A 27156-nucleotide genomic window follows, 5' to 3' on the forward strand; every position below is an offset into this window, starting at 1 on the left:
GGAACATCATGGTGTGGGGCGGCTTTTTGGCAAATAGTACTGACAAACTTCACATTTTTGACAAAAATCTGTTGCCATCTACCAGGATGATGAAGATGAATTGAGAGCGGACATTTCAGCAAGATAATGATCCCAAACACACAGCCAAGGAAACGCTCTGAAGATCATGATTCATAGAAGAGGCCAACAGAACCTTCAAGATTTGAAGACTGTTTGTGTGAAAGAATGGGTCAAAATCCCACCAGAGCAATGCATTTTACTAGTTTCTCCATACAGGAGGCCTCTTGAAGCTATCATTACGAAGAAAGGATTTTGTACAAAGTATTAAATAAATTTCAGTAAGCATGCTCAATACTTTTTCCCTGTGTCATTTGACATTACTACACATTGAAAGACTGCAAAACAACCAGTGGTAAATGATGTAGACTTTATTCAGAACCGGATAAAAGCCGCAAGGCATACGGTACAGCCAGCATAAAACAGCAACAATGGAGACAGCGTGGACGCGTTTCGGGTGAGACGCTTCATCTATGCACAAAATCTCAGGTATAGTCAGGTTTATATGGTATCCGGAAGTGTGGAGGAGGAGCAAGGAGGAAACAGAAAACCTCCATTTAAAGGGGTACTCCGGTGGAAAACTTTTTTTTTTTTTTAAATCAACTGATGCCAGAAAGTTTAAACAGATTTGTAAATTACTTCTATTAAAAAAATCTTAATCCTTCCAGTACTTATTAGCTGCTGAATACTACAGAGGAAATTCTTTTCGTTTTGGAACACAGAGCTCTCTGCTGACATCACGAGCACAGTGCTCTCTGCTGACATCACGACCACAGTGCTCTCTGCTGACATCTCTGTCCATTTTAGGAAACTGTACAGAGCAGTATATGATTGCTATGGGGATTTTCTCCTACTCTGGACAGTTCTTAAAATGGTCAGAGATGTCAGCAGAGAGCACTGTGCTTGTGATGTCAGCAGAGAGCTCTGTGTTCCAAAAAGAAAATAATTTCCTCTGTAGTATTCAGCAGCTAACAAGTACTGGAAGGATTAAGATTTTTTTAATCGAAGTAATTTACAAACCTGTTTAACTTTCCGGCACCAGTTGATTAAAAATAAATAAAATAAAAAAGTTTTTCAATAGAGTACCCTACATAAACATTGGTAATACTTTGACAAGTTACCGTAACATTATGGAAAAGGAAACTAAGTTTCATCTATATGCAAAATTTACATATGTAGGTGAGCAAAAAATCCATATTGGAAAATTAAAACTAAAAAACAAAAAAATGGGAAAGATACGTACGAGAGGCAAAGTAAACTATCCCAGTTAATAACCGAGAGGCACCTAAGATGTTCACATGATGCGGATTCACTATAGCACGGATGTGCTCCTGAATCCTCTTTAAGGGGCGTAATGGTGCTGCCAATGTACGATAGGTTACATGTATTACAACAAAAACTTGTATACTACGCAAGTTGACTGGCAGTTAATAAACGCATGTATAGGGAAGCATTTATCAGTATCTAAGCCTGAAATTACCTTCGTTTGAAAGGCATGTTTGCACACTACACACCGCGAGGAACCACATTTGTAAAAACCTTTAATGTGTAACCAGGTTGTACTTTGTGAACGTTCAGAAACAAAGGCACTCGGCGACAATACGTTTCCCAATGTGGGTGCCCTGCGGGATGAAAATCTGCAGCCCCTACGTGTGAACTTGGCCAAAAAGGGATCCTGTCATAAGATGGGTAGGTATTTCTTTTTACAATTTTAACTATTTCATGGTACTCAGCACTATAGGTGGTAAGTCACTTCTATTTCTAGTAGACGCTTTAGCCCTGTTAATTATATGGGAGGAGTAGCCCCTGTGTGCAAGCCGTCCACTCACCATAGCCGATTCTCTAAAGAAAAGCTCTTCTGAAGAGCAGTTGTGTTTAGCATGCATAAATTCACCCATAGGTACAGCAGAAACTGTGTGTCTGGGGTGACATGACTCAGCCCTTGAGGGTGCGTTCCCACAGGGCGTATACGCAGCGTATTTGACGCTGCGCAAATTTTGCGGCAGCAGCGGGAAATACGCTGCGTATCCCTTGCTCACTATACACACAGGGCTTTCCGGCAGCGCTATGTGTGTAGTGAGTTTTGGAGGCGGGGCCATGTGACACGCGACCCCGCCTCCAAAACTCACTACACACATAGCGCTGCCGTGGGAAAGCCCTGTGTGTATAGCGAGCAAGGGATTAAAAGGGAATTACCGGCACTGGGCGTTAAGTAGAAGTTTGCACACTGGAGCCACTAGCAACCAAAAGGATATCCAAAAATGGAGTTGAAATAGGATTCCATGAGGATGTGAACCACAGATTATATGGATTATTATTAACCCCTTCCCTCAAATGGACATGTATACACGTCCATTTTTTCTGTGACTTAACGCAAATGGACGTGTATACATGTCCAATACATTTTCTATCACCATGTCCGTTGGCATGGTGATAGAAACGTCATCTCAGCTGTTAGGACTAGGGGAAGATGGCGGAGGGTCCCGGGACCTGCGATCATGTCCCGGGACCAGCGATCACAGCGGGACCCGCGGCGGTACCGGACAGACAGTGCGGGACCGGCGGAGGCAGTGGCGGACGGAGCTGTGAAGATCAGCGGTAAGTGATCTTCACTGCTGCGTTCCAGGAGTTGCCAAACTACAACTCCCAGCAAGCCCAGACAGCCAAAGCCTGTCTGGGCATGCTGGGAGTTGTAGTTTTGCAACATCTGGAGGCCCACAGTTTGGAGACCACTGTGCAGTGGTGTCCAAACTGTACTCTTACAGATGTTGCAAAACTACAACTCCCAGCATGCCCAGACAGTCCAGGCATGCTGGGAGTTGTAGTTCTGTAACATGTGGCCCTTCAGATTTTGCAGCACTACAACTCCCAGCATGCCTGGACAGTCTGGGCATGCTTGGAGTTGAAGTTTTGCAACATTTGGAGGGCTACAGCTTGGACACGACTGCACAGTGGTCACCAAACTGTGACCCTCCAGACGTTGCAAAACTAACTCCCAACATGTCTTTCGGTGGTCTGGGCATGCTGGGAGTTGTAGTTTTGCAACAGCTGGAGGCACCCTTTTCGGGAAACACTGAGTTAAGTAACAAACTCAGTGTTTTGCAGCCAGTGTGCCTCCAACTGTTGCATAACTACAACCCCCAGCATGCACGGACAGCCAGAGGGCATGCTGGGAGTGTTAGTAGTATGCCTCCAGCTGTTGCATAACTACAAGTCCCTGCATGCCCTCAGTTGTCACTGCATGCTGAGAGTTGTAGTTTTTGCAACGGCTGAAGGCTCACCGGTTGCGAAGTTTGTTACCTAACTCAGTGTTTCGCAACCAGTGTGTCTCCAGCTGTTTTTAACTACAACTCCCAGCATGCACTGATAGACTGTACATGCAGGGAGTTGTAGTTCTGCAACAGCTGGAGGCACACTGATTGCGAAACACTGAGTTAAGTAACAAACTGTGTTTTGCAACCAGTGTGCCTTCAGCTGTTGCATAACTTCAACCCCCAGCATGCACGGACAGCCAAAGGGCATGCTGGTTGTGGTAGTTTTGCAACAGCTGGAGATTTGACACCCCCCCATGTGAATGTACAGGGTACATTCACACGGGCGGGGGTCTACAGCGAAATTCGTGATACAAGTTTGAGATGCAGCAAGTTTTCCGCCGCAGCTCAAACTCTCAGCGGAAAGCTCGCTGTAGACCCCGGTTGTGTGAGTGTACCCTAAAAACACTACACTATACTACATTACACAAAATAAAAAGTAAAACACTACATATACACATACCCCTACACAGCCCCCCTTCCCCCCCCAAATAAGAATAAAACATTTCTCGTATGACACTGTTTCCAAAATGGAGAATCCAGCTGTTGCAAGACAACTCGCAGTATTGCCGGACAGCGATTGACTTTCCAGGCATGCCGGAAGTTTTCCAACAGCTGGAGGCACCCTGTTTAGGAAACCCTGCCATAGGGTATTTTTGGTATCGGAGGCAAGTGTAATTCTTGCATCCGGTTCCGTCCTCATGCAAATCCCTTATTTAGTCCTCAAATGCGCATGGCACTCTCTCACTTCGGAGCCCTTTCGTATTTCAAGGAAACAGTTTAGTGCCACATATGGGGTATTTTCGTACTCAGGAGAAATTGCCTAACAAATTTTGGGGGGCTTTTTCTCCTATTACCCCTTATGAAAAGGTGAAGTTGGGGTCTTTACCAGCTGTCATTGTAAAAATGTTTTTACATTTTTTACACTAACATGCTGGGGTTGCCCCATACTTTTCATTTTCACAAGAGGTAAAAGGAAAAAAAGACCCCCAAAATTTGTAACGCAATTTCTCCTGAGTACGGAAATACCCCATATGTGGACATAAAATGCACTGCGGGCGCACAACAAGGCTCAGGAGTGAGAGTGCCATGTACATTTGAGGTGATTTGCACAGGGGTGGCTGATCGTTGCACCGGTTCTGACTTAAACACAAAAAAAAACACCCACATGTGACCCCATTTTGAAAACTACACCCCTCACGTAATGTAATAAGGGGTACAGTGAGCATTTATGCCCCACAGGTGTCTGACAGATTTTTTGAACAGTTGTCCGCAAAAATGAAAAATCTAATTTTTCATTTGCACAGCCCACTGTTCCAAAGATCTGTCAAAGGCCAGTGGGGTGTAAATGCTCACTGCAACCCTTATTACACTCCTTGAAGGGTGTAGTTTCCGAAATAGGGTCACATGTGGGGGGGGGGGTTCCACTGTTCTGGCACCACGGGGGGCTTTGTAAAGCACATGACCCCCGACCTTCATTCCAAACAAATTCTCTCTCCAAAATCCCAATGGCGCTCCTTCTCTTCTGAGCATTGTAGTGCGCCAGCAGAGCACTTTACATCCACATATGGGGTATTTCCATACACAGAAGAAACGGGGTTACAAATTTTGAGGGGCATTGTCTCCTATTACCTCTTGTAAAAATGGTAAGTTTGGGAAAAAAAACTGCATTTCAGTGAAAAATTTTTTTTTCATTTACACATTCGACTTTAACGAAAAGTCGTCAAACACCTGTGGGGTGTTAAGGCTCACTGGACCCCTTGTTATGTTCCTTGAGGGGTGTAGTTTCCAAAATAGTATGCCATGTGAGTTTTTTTTGCTGTTCTGGCACCATAGGGGCTTCCTAAATGTGACATGCCCCCCAAAAACTATTTCAGAAAAATTCACTCTCCAAAATCCCATAGTCGCTCCTTCCCTTCTGAGCCCTCTACTGCGCCCGCCGAACACTTGACATACACATATGAGGTATTTCCTTACTTGAGAGAAATTGGGTTACACATTTTGGGGGGATTTCTCTACTTTTACCCCTTATAAAGATTCAAAAACTGGGTCTACAAGAACATACGAGTGTAAAAAATGCAGATTTTGAATTTTCTCCTTCACTTTGCTGCTATTCCTGTGAAATACCTAAAGGGTTAACACACTTACTGATTGTCATTTTGAATATGTTGAGGGGTGCAGTTTTTATAATGGGGTAATTTATGGGGTATTTCTAATAGGAACGCCCTTCAAATCCACGTCAAAACTGAACTGGTCCCTGAAAAATTCAGATTTAGAAAATTTTGTGAAAAATTTGAAAATTACTGCTATACTTTGAAGCCCTCTGGTGTCTTCCAAAAGTAAAAACATGTCAACTTTATGATGCAAGCATAAAGTAGACATATTGTATATGTGAATCAAAATATAATTTATTTGGAATGCCTATTTTCCTTACAAGCAGAGAGCTTCAAAGTTCGAAAATTGCAAAATTGCTAAATTTTTCATGAAATTTTGGAATTCTTCACCAAGAAAGGATGCAAGTATCGACGAAATTTTACCGCTATGTTAAAGTAGAATATGTCACAAAAAAACAGTCTGGGAATCAAATTCATGAGTAAAAGCATCCTAGAGTAATTCATGCTTAAAGTGACAGTGGTCAGATGTGCAAAAAACGCTCTGGTCCTTAAGGTGAAAATGGGCTTGGTCCTTTAGAGGTTAATATAATCAACAAACTGAAGACCAAATTACAACAATGTTGTCCACATACCTCCAAAGTAGATAATGTCCTTCTTAAAGGGATTGGTATCACAAAAGACATAATATAGTTCCCACCAGAAAACAAAAATGTTGGCTATGGATGGTGAGGACTTTGCGCCAATAGAGGCGCCTGTCTTTTTGATAAAAAATTCCCCATCAAAGAAAAAAAAATTGTTGCAGAGTAAATATTTAAGAGCCTCTAACACAAAATATTGTAAGTTGGTACTGTATGTGAAAAACATTGACATAATGTCGTAAACTGCTAAGATGGAAAGGGAATGCGGTAAGAGTAGAGTGTCTCAATGTCTAGTGTGAGCCAAGAGAAAGAAGGATCCCATTTAATCTGGTTTATAATGGACAGAAGGTGCTGAGAGTCCTTGATGTAGCTTGGACACAGGTGTACTAGAGGTTTCAACACTGAATCCACCCATTGACTAAAGCGCTCGGCCTCATAGGAGGGGGGAATCGGCCCTTGTGCACCTTAGGCAATGAGTGGAAGATCGGTGCGGTAGGGTTCAAAACAAACATATACGCAAACTGCTTTTGTGAGATTACACCTAAATCGAGACCTAAATTCAGCACTTCCCTAAGATCCTCCCTAAAACAGGATGTAGGATCCATAGGTAAGATACTGCAGGTACTCTGGTCACTTAGGAGATTTTAATTAACAAGTTGTGCAAGTCTCAAACATACCACCGCACCCACCTTGTCTGCAGCTGGCAATTTTCCTTAATCTGTTTCACGGCTAGCTTCTCCTGCTTGGATAGGTTTTCATGACGATTGGAGGAGCAAGAATTCTTTAAAAGAACAAGCTCCTGCATAATAAGATCTTGAAAACTATCCATAACAGAAGACCTATACTGGATGTGATAATATTCCGAATTGCTCACATGAAAATCAAGAGAGGAATCATGTTGCAGTTTCACTGGAGGACATGTATCAAAGAGTTTACCCCTGTTTTGTGTGTATTTTTTTTGCGCAAAATTTAGCGCAAGCCCTTTTTTTGCGCATTTTTTTTGCGCACGTTTTGGTAGAGCATGTCCTCCAGATGTGGCCGAATCAGGGTACCTTGGAGTGACATGTATAGTACACATGGATTTATTAACTGTGTACTTTTCCTTTACACCAAAAATGTTGCCGCAAGAGCTGTTTTTTTTGCGCAAATATAAGCCATCTTGGATTTAACGTAGCAAGATGCTCTAAATCATCAATTCTATTTTCCAAAGAGTGGATTTAGGAGATTACTATATTTACACGCAATTTATGAAGCTCATTGCGCTTGATTGATAAATTTAGCACTTCTACACATAAAATTTAGAATTCGGGAAAAGGGGTAAACTGCTTCTACCATACACAAATAATGATACATGTCCCCCATTGACTCTATTTCTAGAAGTCTAAGATTACACAGAGACACTTGTTCATGAAAAGAAGTGCAGTTATAATCAATATTAGCACATGACAGGGTATCATTCAAAGGGGCAGTGGTAGACTGCAAAGTGTCTCTTAAGGGTTAAAGTCCTTACAAAGCGATTAACGTCCAGTATAGTATTATAGACGTCAAAATGGTGGGTGGGGGAAAACCTCAAACCTTTAGACAAGACCACAATTTGTGGTTCACTCGGAATGAAAGAATAAAGATTACCTACCTTGCCAGAGTCCGTTACTTGATCCTGGGCTTGCTTTCCCGAGTGGAGCGCCTGGCCCCGATGTTTCCTCCCCGCTCTCCACCCCCGTTTTTTGCCTTCCTACTGCGAGGTGCACACTATTAGCGCCACATATTCAGATATCTAGCACAAATCTTTTAAGAGGGGTGTTGTAAGGGCATTTTTAGGCTTTTTGTGCTATTAACACTGTATTTTCAAAGGTTTAGCACCACTTTCTGGTGCACAAAGTGTCACAGTTAATACCTGGTATTAAATGAGGTGCTATTTGTGCTATTTTCCCCAAATTTTCTAACAACCAAACACACTTCTGAAAATGAGATGCAGTTAACACTTATAACACAAGTTTTTGAATGTTCCCCCCAATATGCTTTAACAGGGAGCATAACCAACTATAGTCCAAGAAAAAATTTAGCCAGCTCCCCATTTGTAGTTGCTCAGTCTCTGGGCATTCGTAGATGTAAGTTCGGAAGCCAAGATAAAGCCGGGCCGTTACCACGGTAAATAGGAAAACATTGAAGCTACCCCCAAAAAAAAAATTGGTAGAAAAAAATGTATATGGACTAAATAAAATTTTGGACTTTTAATTTTTTCTACCAATTTTTTTTTTTGGGGAGCTGGATTCTTCCTTCAGCATAACCAACCGCTGAGATCCCCAAAATTCTCAAAATGGAGGGGTGGTGGCAGTGGCGTACATAAGGGAGAGTGGCACCATAAAAAAGATCAAAACGGGCCTCCTATTATGGTGTCTGATTTTGCCCCATGACCCCTCCCCCACCACCCACAACAGAAAAGTCTGTCTTTAATTTCTTTCCATTACTTTTTGGTGAATCCCCCCAATTAAAGGGGTACTGCAGTGGAAAACAAATGCTTTCGAATTAATCGGTGCCAGAAAGTTAAACAGATTTTTAAATTACTTCTACACTGCTCAAAAAAATAAAGGGAACACTTAGACAACACAATGTAACTCCAAGTCAATGACACTTCTGTGAAATCCCACTGTCCACTCAGGAAGCAACACTGATTGACAATCAATATTACATGCTGTTGTGCAAATGTAGCAGACAACAGGTGGAAATTATAGGCAATTAGCAAGACACCCCCAATAAAGGAGTGGTTCTGCAGGTGGTGACCACAGACCACTTCTCAGTTCCTATGCTTCCTGGCTGATTTTTTGGTCACTTTTAAAAGCTGGAGGTGCTTTCACTCTAGTGGTAGCATGAGACGGAGTCTACAACCCACACAAGTGGCTCAAGTAGTGCAGATCATCCAGGATGGCACATCAATGCGAGTTGTGGCAAGAAGGTTTGCTGTGTCTGTCAGTGTAGTGTCCAGAGCATGGAGGCGCTACCAGGAGACAGGCCAGTACATCGAGAGACATGGAAGAGGCCAACAACCCAGCAGCAGGACCACTACCTCCGCCTTTGTGCAAGGAAGAGCACTGCCACACTCCTGCAAAATGACCTCCAGCAGGCCACAAATGTGCATGTGTCCATTCAAACGGTCAGAAACAAACTGGTATGAGGGCCCGACGTCCACAGGTGGGGGTTGTGCTTACAGCCTAACATGGTGCAGGACGTTTGGCATTTGCCAGAGAACACCAAGATTGGCAGAATCACCACTGGCACCCTGTGCTCTTCACAGATGAAAGCAGGTTCACACTGAGCACATGTGACAGATGTGACAGAGTCTGGAGATGCCGTGGAGAACGTTCTGCTGCCTGCAACATCCTCCAGCATGACCGGTTTGGCAGTGGGTCAGTAATGGTGTGGGGTGGCATTTCTTTGGGAGGCCGCACAGCCCTCCATGTGCTTGCCAGAGGTAGCCTGACTGCCATTAGGTACCAAGATGAGATCCTCAGACCCCTTGTGAGACCATATGCTGGTGCAGTTGGCCCTGAGTTCCTCCTAATGCAAGTCAATATTAGACCTCATGTGGCTGGAGTGTGTCAGTAGTTCCTGCAAGAGGAAGGCATTGATGCTATGGACTAGCCCGCCCGTTCCCCAGACCTGAATTCAATTGAGCTCATCTGGGACATCATGTCTCGCTCCATCCACCGTTGCACCACAGACTGTCCAGGAGTTTGCGGATGCTTTAGTCCAGGTCTGGGAGGACGTCCCTCAGGAGACCATCCGCCACCTCATCAGGAGCATTCCCAGGCATTGTAGGGAGGTCATACGGGCATGTGGAGGCCACACACACTACTGAGCCTCATTTGGACTTGTTTTAAGGACATAACATTAAAGTTGGATCAGCCTGTAGTTGGTTTTCCCCTTTGATTCAGTGTGACTCCATATCCAGACCTCCATGGGTTGATAAATTTGATTTCCATTGATAATTTTTGTGTGATTTTGTTGTCAGCACATTAAACTACAGTCATGGCCATAAATGGTGGCACCCCTGAAATTTTTCTAGAAAATGAAGTATTTCTCACAGAAAAGGATCACAGTAACACATGTTTTTCTATACACATGTTTTTTCCCTTTTGTTTTTATTGGAACTAAACCAAAAAATGGAGGAAAAAAAGATAATTGGACATAATGTCACCAAACTCCAAAAAATGGGCTGGACAAAATTATTGGCACCTTTACAAAATTGTGGAAAAATAAGATTGTTTCAAGCATGTGATTCTCCTTTAAACTCACCTGGGACAAGTAATAGGTGTGGGCAATATAACAATCACACCTGAAAGGAGATAAAAAGGAAAGAAGTTCACTTAGTCTTTGCATTGTGTGTCTGTGTGTGCCACACTAAGCATGGAGGACAGAAAGAGGAGAAGAGAACTGTATGAGGACTTGAGAACCAAACTTGTTGAAAAATATCAACAATCTCAAGTTTACAAGTCCATCTCCAGAGATCTAGATTTGTCTTTGTCCACAGTGCGCAACATTATCAAAAAGTTTGAAACCCATGGCACTGTAACTAATCTCCCTGGGTGTGGAAGGAAGAACAAAATTGATGAAAGGTGTCAACGCAGGATAGTCTGGATAAGCAGCCCCAAACAAGTTCCAAAAATATTCTAGCTGTCCTGCAGACTCAGGGAGCATCAGTGTCAGCGCAAACTATCCGTTGACATTTAAATGAAATGAAACGCTATGGCAGGAGACCCAGGAGGACCCCCTGCTGACACAGAGACATAAAAAAGCAAGACTACATTTTGCCAAAATGAACTTGAGTAAGCCAAAATCCTTCTGGGAAAACGTCTTGTGGACAGATGAGACCAAGATAGAGTTTTTCGGTAAATCACATCATTCTACTGTTTACCGAAAACGGAATGAGGCCTACAAAGAAAAGAACACTGTTACGCTATGCACTCCGGCCACACACGCTGGCCTTGAGCGCATGGTCCCCTTACCTTCTGCTGCAGATGGGGCTGGGACTCGCATCGCGGAGTTCCTGTCTTCAGAAATGTGAGTATTACAAACACGGTACCTACAGTGAAATATGGTGGAGGTTCAATGATGTTTTGGGGTTGTTTTGCTGTCTCTGGCACTGGGTGTCTTGAATGTGTACAAGGCATCATGAAATCTGAGGATTGCCAACGGATTTTGGGTCGCACTGTACAGTCCAGTGTCAGAAAGCTGGGTTTGTGTCTGAGATCTTTGGTCTTCCAGCAGGACATTGACCCCAAATATATGTCAAAAAGCCCCCAGAAATGGATGGCAACAAAGCGCTGGAGAGTTCTGAAGTGGCAGCAATAAGTCCAGATCTAAATCCCATTGAACACCTGTGGAGAGATCTTATAATTGCTGTTGGGAAAAGGCGCCTTCCAATAAGAGAGACCTGGAGCAGTTTGCAAAGGAAGAGTGGTCCAACATACCGACTGAGAGGTGTAAGAAGCTTATTGATGGTTATCGGAAGCGATTAATTTCAGTTATTTTTTCCAAAGGGTGTGCAACCAAATATTAAGTTAAGGGTGCCAATAATTTTGTCCAGCCCATTTTTGGAGTTTGGTGACATTATGTCCAATTTGCTTTTTTTTTCTCCCTTTTTTTGGTTTAGTTCCAATACACACAAAGGGAATAATCATGTGTAACTGCAATCCTTTTCTGTGAAAAATACTTAATTTTCTAGAAAAATTTCAGGAGTGCCAACGTTTACGGTCATGACTGTATGTAAAGATGAAAGTATGTCATATGATTAGTTCATTCATTCAGATCTAGGATGCGTTATCTTAGTGTTCCCTTTATTTGTTTGATCAGTGTATTTAAAAATCTTAATCTTTCCAGTACTTATCAGCAGATGTATGTTCCACAGGAAGCTGTGTAGTTCTTTTCTGTCTGGCCACAGTGCTCTCTGTTGCCACCTCTGTCCATGTCAGGAACTGTCTGGAGCAGGAGAGGTTTGCTATGGGGATTTGCTCCTGCTTTGGACAGTTCCTGACATGGACAGAGGTGGCAGCAGAGAGAACTGTGGTCAGACTGGAAAGAACTACACAATATCCTCTGGAGCATACAGCAGCTGATAAGTACTGGAAGGGTTAATATTTTTAAATAGAAGTCATTTACAAATCTGTATAACTTTCTGGCACCATTTGATTTGAAAACACCTGTTTTCCACTAGAGTACCCCTTTAATAATTCAATAACAATGTAGATACCTGGATAAAGGAGGTGTGCACATTTTTTTTTTTTTTTTACCAATATAAAAAGAAAAGGAACCAACTAAGGCTGTGCCCCTTCTCTCCAAGGGTCCCATAGCCTGGAAATATTCCGGTCGAAGATTCTGTCTTCAGCGGGCACCACCGAGATCATCAGCGGTAGAACTGCGCGGACGTGTACCCTCTCCATTTATGGACACGGGTTATCCATAAGCCCTACAGCAGTGTTTTACAAACACTGTGACTTCAGGTGGTGCAAAACTACCACTCCCAGCATGCCCGAACAGCCTTTGGGCATGCTGGGAGTGGTAGTTTTGCAACAGCTGGAGGGACACTGTTTGGAAAACCCTGCCCAATAAAACCCACTGCCTCTCCTCTGAAAGCAACAGGTGCTCCTTAATGCAAATGAAAACTTTTCGACTCCGCCAATGACTTCCACTGCTACCATATCCATATTCATATTTTATTACAAGCCGATCCTTGGTACAGAAAGCCATTTACATCCCGGCTATACTCGGCTCTTAAGGAATCGGGGAGAGTCAGCATATCTCCGAAAATGCCATTACAGCCTATGAGACGAATACTGGGTAATTTAATTAATGTTGCTTTGTCAGGATGTTGGGAAACGCTTGGTAAGAAGCTGACAAACAGCTTACCGCAAAACATTCATAGCTGACAAATAAAATTTACCGATGCATTGTATGACAGTGCTAAGCCGGAATAATGCATTTTAATGATGCATAATAAACGTACCCCGGTTCCATCCTTCCTTCTCCCCCCGGACGGATAAAAAATTCCGACAGTATCTAAGTCAATAATACGGAGATACATTAATCATAAGAGATACAAAATAGCGCGCCATCAGAGTCTAGCCCAAATTTTCCATCATGTGTGCCTGGTATTTGATTATTTTTGTGAGATATTCAGTATAAAATATAGGATAATTCGATTTCCTTCTCTTAAAGCTACATCCAGCAGTAAAAACCGTGACCAATATTTGTCTTTTTTTAAATTTTATTCCTCTTTTATTTATTTTTCCTGCCGATTATGGAGTGTAAGAATGGCACTGCTTATGAAGGGTCGAGGGAATTACCATCTCCGGAGCCAGCTGTGAAAATGACTTAAACGTAGCCATTAGACGACTAGAAAATAAGGGGCATAAGATGCTCGTTGATGATGTTTGAACGGAGAAGGAAAGGACAGAAGGTGTTTCTTCTCGAGAAATGAGACAGAACTCAATGAGACGTCTGTGCAATCTCTGCAAGAACACATTGCTTTTGTGGAAACAGTGGGGAGAAATTATTATTTGTATGTGGCTGTACCGCACTGTATTTTTAAAATTCTTTTTATTTTTTTTTATTTTTTATTTTTATCATCTGTAAATGTACCCGGCAATCAACAGACCGCAGAAGTGAGCGGCGTATTGATAGATAGCGTGGAGTGACGGGGATCGGTGGAGTGCTACTGCCATCTGGTGCGAGAAGAGAGAACGTGTGCATGTAGAAAGCAAGAAATACAAATACAAAGGGGATGCGTGGATTCAAAGGAAATGAGATGGACTGAGTTGTATTCACTTCAGTGTAAGATCCTTATTATGGGCACTTTAAGGATAAAAAACATTTTCTTTTTTTTTATTATTATTCAAAAAGAAGTTTATTGAACATGCATAACAACAAGTACATTCGAGCCAAACAGGAGGCTCATGTTAAAGCATTGAGGTAACAAATCAGGTAGCACACTCCCATAAAGAGAGCCAATGAGCCAGGTAGAACTAGCAAAAACAAACAGAACAAATCTCAAAAGAACTGACAGAGGGTCAGGGTAGGGAGACCAGTTAAGACAAGAAGACTACAGGAGAGAGGAACCTGAAAAAGAGGGTGGAGAAGAGAGTCTACAACATAGGAGACTAGAGACCAAAGGGTAAGAGGGAGATCACAGAGGAGGAGATGAGGAAGAAGAAAGGCCAAACTGCCAGAAGTGGGGAGAGGCAGCAAAGAAGTGCCAGCGCCTAATATACTGCTCCGAGGAGCCATGGAGGTCGGCCAAGAATTCCTCTAATCCCTGGACATATAGGACTTCCCAAAGCCAGTCAGTGGTGGAAGGGGGAGGGGGATTTCCAACGTCTCGGTATCACACTTCTAGCAGCCGCCAACAGCACACCAGTGAGGCTCTTCCGCAGGGACTCAGGAGAGCCAGGCAACATAGAGAGGAGGAGAGTGTGTGGAGTCAGTCAGCCAACTGGTCACCAGTAATTTCAGCAATGAAGGACCGAACAGAGGACCAAAAGCCAGCTCATAAGGGGCAAGTTAACCACTTGTGAGTAAGTGTCTCCGTGTCTCGGTTAAACCTCCAGAAATTATCTGGAACTGAGGGACAGAAGCGATGGAGCAGGGCCGGAACCCTGTACCACCTAGAGAGCAATTTATAATTTGTTTCCTGGAGAGCTACGGCCCTGGAAGCCTTATGACAAAGCATGAATGAAGTCACCCATTCCTCAGTGCTGGGGGTGTAGTCGAGTTCCCTAATCCAACCCTGTTGATAGGATAGCAAAGTTTGGGAGTCACGGTTACGAAGCATAGCATATAGTAAGGATATCATATGGGTTGGCCTATCATTACTCAGACAGAGCTGTTTGAAGGGAGAGGCCTCTCTATGCAGTTTACCCGAAACCCGCCATGTATCATAGAAATGTCATTGTTGGAGGTAACAAACATGCGCAAGGAGGAGTCTGTGGAAGAACCCAGAATATCTGATAGAGATTTCAGAGAGGAGGACTGGAGGACCCCAGTTATGGGTAGGGGGGACGGTAGTGGGGAAGATAGAAAGCCTCCCAGAGAGGATTCTAGGGCAAAATTCGGGTTTCCCGTCAGGGGGGCTAAAGGGCACAATGGCCGAAGTAGACCCATTTTGGTGAGATGATGGAGGCAGGTGTACAGCAAGACCTTGGAGACAAATGGGAGCAGGTTTTTGGATCCTGCCATCCAGTAAGATGGATGGATCCAGGGCAGGGAGGTGAGAGAGAAGGGTGAGAGCTCAGATTTCAGTCAGATCCACAATTTGACATGGGCTGAATGAAATCCATCAAGTATACGGGCAGCAATGGAAGCCAGGTAGTAGGTGTATGGATCAGGGAAAGCTAGACCACCATCTGTTTTAGGATGAGCCAGAGTGTCTTTAGAGAGCCTGTGTCGGCCGCTAGACCACACAAATTTAGTGAAGAGTGCGGTTAAGGGTTGAAAGAAGGCTCGGGGTAGCATCACTTTCAGGGTCTGAAACAGATACAGCAGGCGGGGAATCAAATTCATCTTCAGAATGTTGATACGGCCTATCCACAAAAAGTCCTTATGATCCCATTTAGTAAGGTCCCTTTTAAATCGGGCCAGCAACGAGGTGAGATTCAGGTCCACTATACCGGTAAGGTCCCTGGGAATAAGAACCCCCAGATAGTGGAAGGAAGAGGGATGCCAGGAAAAGGGAAAGAGCCCATGAAGCCTATAGGCCAGGGCGGAGTCCAGGGAGACATTCATCACAACACTTTTAGAGAATATATTGATATTATAGTTGCTCACAGCACTAAACTCCTCTATGGCCGAGAGAAGCACGGGGAGCAAGGATTCGGGGGAGGAGATATAGAGGAGGAGATCATCTGCAAAAGCAGAGCGCTTGAAGTGGAGATCTCGTACCGCTATGCCTCAAATATCCCTGTTGTGGCGAATAGCCTGCTGCAGGTGTTCCATAACTAAGACATAGAGAAGGGGCAGCCTTGCCTAGTGCCATTACGAATTGATAGGGAGGAAGAGAGGGAACCATTAATTTGGATCCTAGTGAAAGGGTTTTGATAAAAATCAAGGATGCGATGGAAAGCCAGAGGGCCAAGGCCCAAATGCTCCAGCACACCCCTCATGAAGTCCTAGCCCACAAATGCCTTTTCGCCATCAAGGGACAAAACCATAAAAGGGTGGCTAGTCACCTGAGCATAATGGTTAAGCGAGAACGTTTTGAGGGTATTATCACGGGCTTCCTGAGAGGGGACAAAACCCACCTGGTCTCGATGGATCAGGGACTCCAAGAGAGGGGCAAGTAGCATTGCAATTAGCTTTGCATAAAGCTTGGCGTCTATATTTAGGAGGGAGATAGGACGATAGCTTCGGCAAAGGTTAGGGTCTTTGCCATCCTTAGGGATCACTGTCATGAATGCTGCCAGAAAGGAGTCAGGAAAGGTGAAGGTGGGGGAGATGGCATTAAAGGCGGCCAGGAGAAAAGGGGACAGGTCTGCTTGGAGTGTTTTAAAAAATCGGCCCGTGTAGCCATGGGGACCTGGGGAATTGCCTGAAGGAGAGGAGGAGATAGCTAACTCCAGTTCCTCTGCCGTAAAGGGCCACTCTAGGTCCCCAAGAGTGGAGGCCGATAAGAGGGGCAGGGCTGTATGCTGCAGATAGGAGAGAATAGCTTATGAGGAGGGGGGAGGAACTCCCCCCTCACCCGCAAGGTCATAGAGGCCCGAATAGTAGGAGTGGAAGGCACCAAGGATCTTATCAGTGAGATGTTCCAAGTGGCCCGAGGCATTTTTGATTGATGGAACAAAAAGAGCGCCCCTTCTATCTCTCAAGGCTCTCGCCAACATCCGGCCAGCTTTGTTACCCCATTCATAATGGGAGGCTGAGCACAACTGGCGAAATCTGTTACATTTTTGTCAATAAGGACCTGAATTTCCTTTTGTACTCTGAGGAGGTCCCGGCGGTCATCCTCAGCGAGCGTTCATTTATGTCGCGTTTCAAAGGACTGCAGCTGGGTCATAAGGGCATAAAGTTTAGAAGAGGCCTCCCGCTTGCGTCCCGCCGCGTGCATGATCCCCGGGGTCCCCAGCTGCGGGACTCCCGCGATCAGGCATCTTATCCCCTATCCTTTGGATAGGGGATAAGATGCTTAAGCACCGGAGTACCCCTTTAAGGTCACCACACACAATTAGCATACCGTGTGAGAAAGCATTGAGGTCCCCCAGCGTCCTCTCCAAGAAAGTCTGTTGCCCATGGTTCGGGGCATAGATACAGGCCACAGTTTATTCATAACCCTGGATGGAGGATTTCACAAATACATAACGGCATCATGGTCAATACCACAATCAATAATTTGCACCGCTAAGGATTTATGGAAAAACACTATGTGAGACTTCTGTTTATGGAAGATATATGGAAAGGCCTGCGCAGCTGGCCTGTAATTGTGGGAGGAGCGGGATGACCATAAAACCCACGGCTCTCCCCCCTTCATTGACGCCGTGGGTTCTTCGCTTGAGGGTGTCACGTGATGTCGGCAGGAAGTGGAGTCACGTTCCCACCGGTCAGCTGACTGCACGAGTCAGCTGACAGGAACCTCGCTTCAGCCGACATGGTGGGGGTAAGTGGCCGTGGCTGACCGGGGGTAACGCTGGCGGTTCCCGGACTCCGGAGGTGAGCCGGAGTTCAGGGAAACCCTTGGTCAGCCCGGCCCCAGGTTATTGTATTACATGTCGATATTCGGCATTCGCCGGTCGCATTATACGGTTTTCGGCTACATATATTTACTTACGGCTTGCTGCGCATGTATATGGATACTTTGTATGCGAACAGCCTCCTACACAGGCATATCATTACCGCACTAGGTGAACGGCTTGCTGCGCATGTATGTGTTTACTTATGGCTTGCTTTATTATGTGATGATTACTTTGTTATGCGAACTGTCTCCTGCACATGTATTTCATTACTGCACTATGTGATCAGTCTCCTGCACGTGCATATCATTACCGCACTATATGATCAGTCTCCTGCACGTGCATATCATTACCGCACTATATGATCAGTCTCCTGCACGTGCTTATCACTACTGCACTATATGATCAGTCTCCTGCACATGCATATCATTACTGCACTATGTGAACAGCCTCCTGCACGTGCATATCATTACCGCTCTATGTGAACGACTTGCCGCGCATGTATACCATTACTTTGTTATGTGAATAGCCTCCTGCACATGCATATCATTACCGCACCATTTGAACAGTCTCCTGCACGTGCATATCATTACCGCACTATGTGAACGGCTTGCTACGCATGTATATGATTACTGCATTGTGCGAACAGTCTCCTGCACATGCATATCATTACCGCATTATGTGTTAGGCCTCTTGCACATGTATTTGATTGCTGCATTGTGTGAACAGTCTCCTGCACATGCATATCATTACCGCTCTGTGTGATAGGCTTCTTGCTGATGCATATCATTACCGCATTGTGTGAACAGTCTCCTGCACATGCTTATCATTACCGCACCACGTGAGAGGCTTCTTGCACATGTATATCATTACCGCACTACGTGATAGGCTTCTTGCACATGTATATCATTACCGCACTATGTGGTCAGCCTCCTGCGCATGTATATCATTACCGCACTATATGAACAGTCTCCTACTTATTTTATCATTTCCGCACTATGTGAACAGTCTCCTACTTATTTTATCATTTCCGCACTATATGAACAGTCTCCTACTTATTTTATCATTTCCGCACTATGTGAACAGTCTCCTGCACATGTATATCATTACTGCACTATATGATCAGTCTCCTGCACATGTATATCATTACTGCACTATATGATCAGTCTCCTGCACATGTATATCATTACTGCACTATGTGATCAGTCTCCTGCACATGTATATCATTACTGCACTATATGATCAGTCTCCTGCACATGTATATCATTGCCGCTCTATGTAACAGCCTCCTGCACATATATATCATTATCACATTTTGTACTTCTGTGCTGCTGGGAGGATCTATATGTGTCTCCCGTATACTGAGACTCGCACACCTTTACACTCAATCGGACTCACCGCTCCGCCCCACCCTGTGGCCTTATGCTTCACCCCCACAGCTGCCAATCTGGTCAGTCTTAGGCACGCTACACCAACAGCTGCGCTCACCTCCAACCTTTGTCTCTTAACTAACTTCCTCACAGTTTTCTTTTCATTTATTTTATATTTATACTTCTGTGTTTCCGGGCGGTGTGCCTCCAGCTGTTGTGGAGCTACGATTTTCACTTATAGGAATCATGCCGTAGGGTTCATGCTGTACACATCCTGGTACCCATACACGTTGGTAGGATTCATGCCGGTTACATTTATACACACGCTTGTACATAATTGTAGCATTATGCTGCGTACACACTTATAAGATTCATGCCGTACACAGTACACACTGGTAGGATATCCTGTACACACGCTTGTTGGATTCTTACTTACACGCGTTAGGATTATCCAGCACATTCGCCGGTAGCATTTATACGGTTCACTTGATCGCATAATTCATAAAGTTCATGCGGTACATACCGTTGTAGCATCCATACTGTACACTTGCTCGTAGGTTTACGTAGTATACACGCTTGTACTCGCTTGCAGGGTTCATACTACACACACTCTTGTAGGAGTCATGTTGTACACACTCATAGGTTTCATACTTTGTACACGCTCATACGAGTCACACTGTACGCACGTTTATAGTATTACATGGTCCACGCTCGTAAGATTACTACTGAATATGCACTCATAAGGTTTGTGCTGCACTCCCGCTCGCAGGACCTGTATCACGCGTGTTTGTAGGGTTATATTACTCGGGTGCACGCGGGAATCAGGCTGCGTGTGCACCCGTGGCATGTGTTCTGTACATGCACTTGCGCTATTTGTGAAATTCGTACGCCCGCAGTTTAGTGCAGCGCACATGCTCATACAGCACATGGGGTGTGGCCCTGTACGCAGGTATGTGGTTTTAATAGTTACTACTTCCCGGCATATTCTCTGCCATCAGGTCGTGGTTAGCTTCAGGCATTCACTGGTGGTCTATACGCGTATATGGTTGGCCCGAGTATAGGTTCATCAAGTTGGTGGTACAGCCATGCATAGCGGTTCACGACAGTTTCACACGTAGTCGTTCTGCACGCATCTTTATATAGACAGAGTGATACATAGCAGTTGTCGCTGCTGACACATATTCAGAACGACAATTACACGACGCACAGGCGGGGCTTACCCAGTAAACCGTTGCAGACGGGGTATGTCTCATTATCGTTGGTACTGACATGCCTTCTGAACGACACTGACATTACGCATAGGTGGTATTTACCTGTTAAGCCTGTCATGTTACAGGAAGGGTACGTCGCATAGTTCTTATGACTGTCACGCCACACATAGGTGATGTATACCCATCATGCCTGCCACGCCTGCAGGGAGTACGTCGCACGGTTGTTACTGACACGCCTTCAGAACAGCAATAACGCCACACATAGGTGATAAGATTTGTTTTATTATCCAAGTAATCACCTCATGAACCTGACACGTCTTCAGGTTGTGTTTACTTGTGTCGTCGGTGCACCTCTTTTACGATATAGTCACGTTCTCAAAAAACGGAATTCACGATGTTTTGGGTTGTCATGGTACTCGTATAAACTTTCGCACTTACCACTGGGCACACGCTTATCTAGACTCAGTTACGCATATAATTCTCGTCCGACACGTCTTCGGACACTTTCCCTCTGTTCTGGTTTAAAGTGTCGTACATTGTTCTCAAGTAATCACCTCATGAACTTGACACGCTTTCAGGTTGTGATTACTTGCGTTGTCGATGCGCTCCTTTCTCTGTGTAGTTATGTCCTAAAAATGTACTTCATGGTGTTCTAGGTTGATTTGGTACTCGTATAACGTTTCGCACTTGTCACCGGGCGCATACTCGTCTAGACCCGGTTACGCATACGATTCTCGTCCGACACGTCTTCGGATACTTTCCCTCTGTTCTGGTTTAAAGTGTCGTACATTGTTCTCAAAGTAATCACCTCATGAACTTGACACGCTTTCAGGTTGTGATTACTTGCGTTGTCGATGCGCTCCTTTCTCAACGTTTCGCACTTGTCACCGGGCGCATACTCGTCTAGGCCCGGTTATGCATACGATTCTCGTCCGACACGTCTTCAGATACTTTCCCTCTGTCCTGGTTTAAAGAGTTGATTATTATTGTCCAAGTAATCACCTCATGAACCTGACACGCTTTCAGGTTGTGATTACTTGCGTTGTCGATGCGCTCCTTTCTCCGTGTAGTTATGTCCCAAAAATGTACTTCATGCTGTTCTAGGTTGATATGATACTCGTATAACGTTTCGCACTTGTCACCGGGCGCATACTCGTCTAGGCCCGGTTACGCATACGATTCTCGTCCGACACGTCTTCAGATACTTTCCCTCTGCCCTGGTTTAAAGAGTTGATTATTATTGTCCAAGTAATCACCTCATGAACCTGACACGCTTTCAGGTTGTGATTGCTTGCGTTGTCGATGCGCTCCTTTCTCTGTGTAGTCATGTCCAAAAGCGTACTTCAGGGTGTTCTAGGTTGATATGATACTCGTTTAGCGTTTCGCACTTGTCACCGGGCGCATACTCGTCTAGGCCCGGTTACGCATACGGTTCTCGTCCGACACGTCTTCGGATACTTTCCCTCTGTCCTGGTTTAAAGAGTTGTTTATTGTTGTCCAAGTAATCACCTCATGAACCTGACACGTTTTCAGGTTGTGATTGCTTGCGTTGTCGGTGCATTCCTTTCTCTGTGTAGTCTCGTTCCTATAGATGCTCTTCAGGGTGTTCTAGGTTGTTAAGGTACTTGTATAACGTTTCGCTCTTGTCACCGGGCGCATACTTGTCTAGGTCCAGTCACGTATACAATTCTCATCCGTCACGTCTTCGGATACTCTCTCTCTGTCCTGGTGTTAGACGGTCAGCTATGTTATAGATAAACGAGCTTGGCTAGATGATTAGTTTGGCTGTCCCTACTACATACATTTACTCTCACATGTGCTCACGTTGAAGGAGTCCAGAATATTGCAGCAGATGCCTTGTCAGCAAATACGCAAAAAATTTATGGTACGGCGTGGAACTCATTTCCAAATCCAGATCCAAGCACGCCGAGGGCGACAAGATTTCAGTTCCCTTCCTATTTGCATATGTCGGGTTTTGCCATATCACACTGCATTTATCCCACAATACTATTAAGAGTTATCTAGCCGGTATCCAACACCATCTATCCTTGACCAATACCCGTAGTTACTCTATACTCTCTTCTCGCTTGGTGAAGTCCGCTCTGAAGGGCATCCTTGAGCAGGAAGTCCCTCGCAGCCCAGTCGGACAACCAATCACAGGCAACATGTTCAGGCAGTTGTCCGACTTGTTAGACTCCACACCATTGGGTATTCGTGATAGCCTCACATTAAAAGCGGCCATGTACCTTGCCTGTTATGGGTTTCTCAGACCGGGTGAGTGTACTACTCGGACCATTAACGCGCCCTTTCCTTAGGTCAGTCAGCTGTCACATGTCTCTGATCATTTCCAGCTGTCCCTCAGTCAGACCAAGACCTCGTCTCCGGGTCATACGGTGGTTGTCCGGTTTTTCCACCGTGCACAAATGGTGTCCTGTCACAATCCTCCGTGAATTGTTGAATGCCTGTGTTAACCTATCAGCTGACGACCCTTTACTCCATTTCAGATCCAACCCGCTAACTACTTCTCAATTCATCAAACATTTACGCATTTCGGTCAGGTCGCTGGGAGGAGTCCCGACTTCATTATCCGGTCACTCCTTCCGTATTGGCGCAGCTACAGCCACTTCTAAGCACGGGGTCCTGACCCACGTAATCATGAAATTAGGATGTTGGAAATGCGGATGCTACATGCAGTATTTCCCTAACCCTCGCAAAGAAATGGCTAGCGCGTTCCAGTCTCTTGTGTTGTAATCTGCAATAAACAAATGTTTGTTTAAATCCGGGTTTTGCCCTCTTTTCCAGGCATATTCTTTACGCCGCAGTTATGGCACACCTCAGACTGCTTAGTTGAGGTTGATAGATTATTGGTTACAGTTGGTTGTTAGGTTAGTATTAGGGTTGTACGCATATCAGTCATGTAGCAACGACCACAAATGGAAAGGCCTGCGCAGCTGGCCTGTAATTGTGGGAGGAGCGGGATGACCATAAAACCCACGGCTCTCCCCCCTTCATTGACGCCGTGGGTTCTTCGCTCCCACCCGCCCCCCCCTTCTTTTCATTCCATCACACTTACCACAGGGTATGCCCTCTTTTCCAGGCATATTCTTTACGCCGCAGTTATGGCACACCTCAGACTGCTTAGTTGAGGTTGATAGATTATTGGTTACAGTTGGTTGTTAGGTTAGTATTAGGGTTGTACGCATATCAGTCATGTAGCAACGACCACAAATAACAATTTCACCCGTTTCCCAGGGATGTTAGAACCCTGCACATTCAGGGAAGAAACCTTAAGTGATGCCATTACAAAAAGGGAGTCACACAAATGACATTAAAACATCACCGGGAAAAGGTCAGACTCCTATACAACTACCGGAGAAGAGAGAACAAAAGAAGAGGGACAGAAACAGAAGAGAGGAAGGAGAAAAGCAACAAGGCGCAAGGGAAGGGGAGAAGAAGAACAGAGAACAAAAGCACACAAAAACAAGGCGCACAAAAAAATATCTCACAAAATCACCAATGGCACTAATGTGGTAGCAAGGTACCACTACCAACAACCTATGTGGGGCGTAGGAGCAGGAGGAGATACAAAAAATGTAAGCCATTGCACTTAGGAGGCAGTAAAGAGACCACAGGCTCAAGAAATCCGTATGACCGCTAAATGAAACAACAGTAAATAACAAGGAAGATGAGGAGAATGATGTGGCATAAAAACAGAGTGGAAGAGGAAGGGGCACATGAGAAAAATATACTCAACAGTCCCGACAGTAGGGGTAGAGCCCGTCAGCTAGGCACCACAGAACACAACGGGATGTTGAGGCAGGGATGGACAGGTCTGGGGTGATGTCAATGCAGGGCACACCTCAGCACAGGAATCAGGAGATCATGGGGAGCGTTGGGAACTTCGGGGCCATCTCCAGGACCTTTGTGGGCAAGGAGAAGCAGGATTCAGGGAGGAGACAATTCCAAGTGGCATGTCATTCTGAGGCGGCAGGTACGGATTCCGCAGTAGATAGTACCATTGCGGTAAATCCATGGGGGCAGACCCAGCAAGAACAAGGGCAAGTCCGCCGGATGCCAAAGCATCACCAGTTTGTCGTCCATTCGGACAGAGAGGAGAATTGGGAAACCCCAATGGTAGGGGATATTCCAGTTCTGTAGGATAGCCAGGAGTGGTTTCAGGGTAGCCCTTTGTCTCAAGGTGTGACATGAGAGGTCAGGGAACAGTTGCAGCCGAGCCCCAGCAAACTCCAAATCTCTGAATTGTCAGGCTTTTTGCATTATAGTCTTTTTAACAGTGTAGTAGTGTAGGCAGCAGATCACATCCCGTGGCTTAAGCGGATCAGCACTTTGCGGACGCAAGGCACTATGCGCCCCATCCATTTCGATAGGGGTGCGAGCTGGGCAATTCAGGAGGGAGTTGAAAAGCTCAGTGAGGATCGGGATGAGGTCCTGAGGGCGGACCATTTCAGGAAGGTCAAGTACACACACAGAGATTATTCTGGCGATTTTGGTTCTCCAAGTTGTCAAACTGGGAGTGCAGGAGATGATACTGGTGGACCTGAGCATCCATATCAGAGCACAAGGAGTCAATCATTTTCTGGAAAGAGTCCCGGAAGGACTGAAGCTCTTGTACAGAAGTACACAGGTTATCCACCTTCGTTTGCACCATTTGAAGGTCTTGGCGCCACGCTGACTTCAGTTCAGTTGCCAGAGGGGAAAGGTCCTGCTTAGATGGAAGTAGAGTAAGGAGGGCCTGCAATTCTGGGTGATCTCTCAAAATATGATGAGGTGCAGCAGAGGAGCAGAGTCCTGGCGGGCATGGGGACGACCAGCCGGAAGCAACAATGGAGGACACAGTCCCGTAATTGAGATGCTTGGTGGAAGCCGGGTAGGAACTGGAGCTTCCTCACCATCTGTCAGTGGCCATGAGGACAAGCTGGAGGACCCCTATGATAGGGCCGGCGAGGCCACTCCCCCTATGGCAGGAGAGCGAGGGGGGCAGAATGGGTCTGGCGGGGAGCATGGGCAAGGCACCGCTTGGGGTTGCAGGGGTGCCACAGGGAGGCCCCGTAGGTTGGGACCTGGCACTGGGAGAGCTTCAGGTGCGTCCATTGGAGTGAACAGCAGGGGGGATTCCCCCAGGGGTGCCACAGAGCTGGTGGGAAGCTGTGTGAGTGGAGGACTTAGGACCACCGTGGCCAACTCAGCAGAGTCCTTTGTGTCCCAGGGCAGAAGAGGGTCGGCAGGTTTTGCAATGCAGGTTCGAGCAGGGGGGCTCAGGAGCCCTGTCAGATAGGGCAGCGGCTGCACAGCAGGCAGCGTGAGTGCTGAGGGCTCCTGTAATGATGGCTGGCCAGCATCAGGGCAGGAGGGCGGGACCAACAAGGCCGCGCTCAGCATATGAGAAGATGGGGCTGGCTGGCACGTGAGGACTAGGGCCAGGCACTCCGGGGAGGCCAGGTCCAGCAAGGGCTTTTTGGGAAGCAGCAGGGGCGAGGGGGGCTCACCTCGGTATGGTAAGCGCTGCTGCGCCGGAGGGAAGGAGATGGCGTCTGGCAGGGGGTGCCGCGGTCCGGCGCTGTCAGCTCCTTCTGTAGCAATGTGAAGAAGTTCGAGATAGGAATCCCTGAGACAGCAGGGGTTCACCCAGATTTGGGTGTTGTTTTTATTCCTCTTAGTCCCCATTGTAAGGCAATTCTCCCCTAGTTAGGAGCGGTCAGGGATGGAACACAGAGAAAATGCGTCCTCACAACTGCATGGCCAGGCACGCCCCCCAAAAAACATTTTCTATGTTGCACAACTTGGCAAAACATTAACCTTTCTCATATACATCATTAAAAAATGTTATCTCCTTTTTATAGAAGTCATTGCTTATAAAAAAAAAGACCACTAGGGGTCCCCATACCATCCAGATCATAATCCTTTCCAGGTGCAGCCTCATCTTTGTCCCAGCTGAAGCACAGGCAGCTCACTCCTTAAGCCTTTGTGCTCACTCCTTTTCTGTATAAACAGAGAGGAGGGGGTTACAGAGCAGGATGCAGTGATTGGATGAAGAGCCCCAGCACAGCACAGCAGACTAAGGGAGGAAGTGAATGCATGGTGAATGAGGGCGGGCTCAGTGCTTGCCTCAGACACGCCCCTTCTTGAGCAGTGGATGTCAGAATGAGTGAGCAGCAGAATGGAGGGATTTGTGAGCCAAATACGGAAGCTAGACAAATAAAGGCATGTAAAGAATCTGCATGTGAGTGACATATAGAATTTATTTATGACAGGTACGCTAAAAACATACTGATACTGGTACTCTTTCACTGATAGGGTGTCCTTAAACTTGCATTCAATTCCACAATAATTTGAGAGGCTGTATTTTTTTTTTTTTGGCCACAATTCAATAAAGTGCTCTTATGTCATGTCAGTAAAGCTTTGACTACTTGACTCCAGCTACTTTAGTAAGCAGGTGTTTTTTCAGTCCTTACATACTTAAATGTGATCAAGAAAACAGTAGGCCTTGACATACCCATCAACTCACAGATGCCCCTACCAGATGCTCACAACTATCATTCCCCGTTGCAACTCTGTCAGGTTTGACATATTACACTCTGTAAAGAATTCCCACAGTAGTTAGGTAGGTATATCTCCCCCTCCCCAGAGAGGTACGTATGTCAGTAGGTAACAGGTAGGTAAGCAGCTAGCTTGGTATTGATAGGTCACAGGGTAAGTAGCTAGGCAAGTTGTCAAGTAGGT

The sequence above is a fragment of the Hyla sarda genome, chromosome 5, assembly GCF_029499605.1.
Source record: "Hyla sarda isolate aHylSar1 chromosome 5, aHylSar1.hap1, whole genome shotgun sequence".
Classification (NCBI taxonomy): domain Eukaryota; kingdom Metazoa; phylum Chordata; class Amphibia; order Anura; family Hylidae; genus Hyla; species Hyla sarda.